This window comes from Danio aesculapii, chromosome 15 (genome assembly GCF_903798145.1).
Source record: "Danio aesculapii chromosome 15, fDanAes4.1, whole genome shotgun sequence".
NCBI lineage: Eukaryota > Metazoa > Chordata > Actinopteri > Cypriniformes > Danionidae > Danio > Danio aesculapii.
The window spans coordinates 151,731-154,038 of record NC_079449.1 but is presented as its reverse complement, the minus strand read 5'-3'; the positions used below and the strand labels follow the sequence as shown (position 1 = coordinate 154,038).

Sequence of the window (2,308 nt, the reverse complement as noted above, 5' to 3'; positions counted from 1 at the left end):
TTGTTGGTGTTGATCATCACGCTGACGTCTGTACAGTGGATAATGTGTGTAGATGAGTATGAACTATAACTCAGCCTTAATCCTGTTTACTCTGATGTTTCTGTTACCGTTGAAGAGTTCATCACTGACGGTGAAGAGAGCGAGCGCGCCGCTGGAGATGGGATATGATGGATGTTTCTCTGTAATTTCTCTCAGTATAATGTTGTGAATTCTTCAAACTAAGTGTAAGGTCAATTGTATTATAGCACTAGCCACATATAATAAACAGCACTGAAGTTAAACACTCCTCTGCATCTGTCCTCAATCTGCAGACATACTCTTGTGTCTGCAAATGCAGTGGCAGTACCTCAGAGACGCTGCATACGTTATGTTATCTACAGACACTGACGTGATTTCTTATTAGTGTTCAACAGTAATGTTTATTTCAGTAATCTCCTCCATCTAACACCAGTATTGGGCCTGGGGAACGCCATGATATTGAGCCCAAACCATCAGTGACCCCCCCATGCTTCACTCTGGGCATCAGCAGGCTGGGTGGGACGCTTCTTTGGGGCTTCTCCACACCGTAACTCTCCTGGATGTGGGAAACACAGTGAAGGTGGACTCATCAGAGAACAGTACATGCTCCACATTATCCACAGCTCCAGATCTTCACTGCTGCTCCACAGCGTTTGGCATCGGCAGGAGTGAGCAGAGGTTTGGGTCATGTATATTGACCCAGTGGAGCTCCAGACCTACAGTTCTGCTGGACACATGTCATCCTGCAGTGAGTCGGGCAGCTGTGGTCTGATGTGTTCTGGGTAAATCAGGGTTATCAGCCGGACAGCCCTTTCAGACAGCTTCCTCTGGCCTCCACCTGTTGGATGTGCTTCTTCTTCTTGGTGGTTTGCTGACATTACTCTGGACACCGCGGCTCTTGATCATCACACACACACACACACACACTCTGTCCTCTCCTGAACTCTGCTGTGTCCCCATAATGCTGTGTTGTGTGCAGTATTATCAGCAGAACTGTGCTGTTCCTCTGCTGATCAAGCCTTCACACTCTGATCATCTGCTGGATGAAGATCAGTGAAGAGGGACCAGCAGCTGCTCACAACCCACAGCACTACACTGCCCAGTGTTTCAGGTACATTGTCCAAGCCTTGCAGGTGTGGTAGTGTCTCCCAAGGCAAATAGGTCTTAGGTGACAGGTCAGAATAAGTGCAGTTCAAAAACCCCTTATGAGTGACATCGAGGACCTCACGTCACCTGGTGTGGCACAGCCGGGGTCTCACCTTGGAGCCAGGCCTGGGGTTGGGGCTTGGATGTGAGCACCTGGTGGCCGGGTTAATGCCACAGAACTGTCCGGGCTCAGCCCAAAGGAGCAAGGTGGGCCCATCCTCCAGCAGGGGCAGCTTTAGGGGCCAGTGCAGTGAGGAATGGGCAGCAGTGTTCAGCACAGTTTGTTTTTCTGTCATTTCAAAACGTCTCTGCATTTTCACTTTGTGTTCTTAAATCAGTGTGTGAGTGGGACAGTGCAGGCTACACGTGTGTGTGTCAGATATTTTGGTGAATTAGATATGTTTAGGTTGGTTATTTATTTGTGGACTATTTGTTTGAAACTGTTGACTTTAGCGATGACGAGGCGTCATTTAAACAGCAGGAGATGCCGTCTGACAACCAGGGGAAAATGCCTCAGCAGTTGTTTTTCATCCTGTTAGATCAGATTTGGTAAATGATCAGTCCAGCAGGTGGCGCTGATCAACAACAGTATCAGTTTAAAGATGATAAACGCAGGTAAAATAGAGTACAACTATCATTTCAGAGCTGTCCAGATGTTTACACACATCAGCTGCCGAGCGGAAGTGCTTAACATTCTCCTTGTGCATACACACAAAGCATTATGGGTAATTTTGCGTTCTAAGAAAAAGGTCTACAGCCAACATTCAGTCTGGTGATTGGGAGCACTTTGGTTTCCCTGTAAGTTATGAGGGTGATGGCAAGAGACTGGTGGAAAAAACAATGACGTCTGCTGTGACAGTAAGCTAATTTACTGATAATCTGAGCATGTCAACTCATTTACACTGACATCAGGGATCAGTCACTGGAATTAGACGAAAACTGGAAACACACACTACACGAGTATCCCCACAGCATTCAGACAGGCAATTCCTACAGTCGAACAGGACAAAACAAATCACTGAGACGATCGGCACATTTATAGCAACATGAGAGCCTAATCAGTTTCAAGATGATGTTAATATAAAAGAGCCCCGTTACATTATTCCTTCATTAACCCATTTCAGTCAGATAAAAACAATCCCTT

General features: G+C 46.5%; 1 protein-coding gene across 1 annotated transcript in view; it reads left to right on the top strand.

The window, feature by feature from the left end:
* mpzl3 (myelin protein zero-like 3) overlaps positions 1–281 on the top strand; it is a 12,523-nt gene extending 12,242 nt beyond the window's left edge. Inside the window, exon 6 of the mRNA XM_056474501.1 lies at positions 1–281. This exon is cut by the window's left edge and continues 307 nt beyond it. The gene's annotated coding sequence lies outside the window, so the exon portion shown is untranslated.
* Positions 282–2,308: the final 2,027 nt, after the last annotated feature.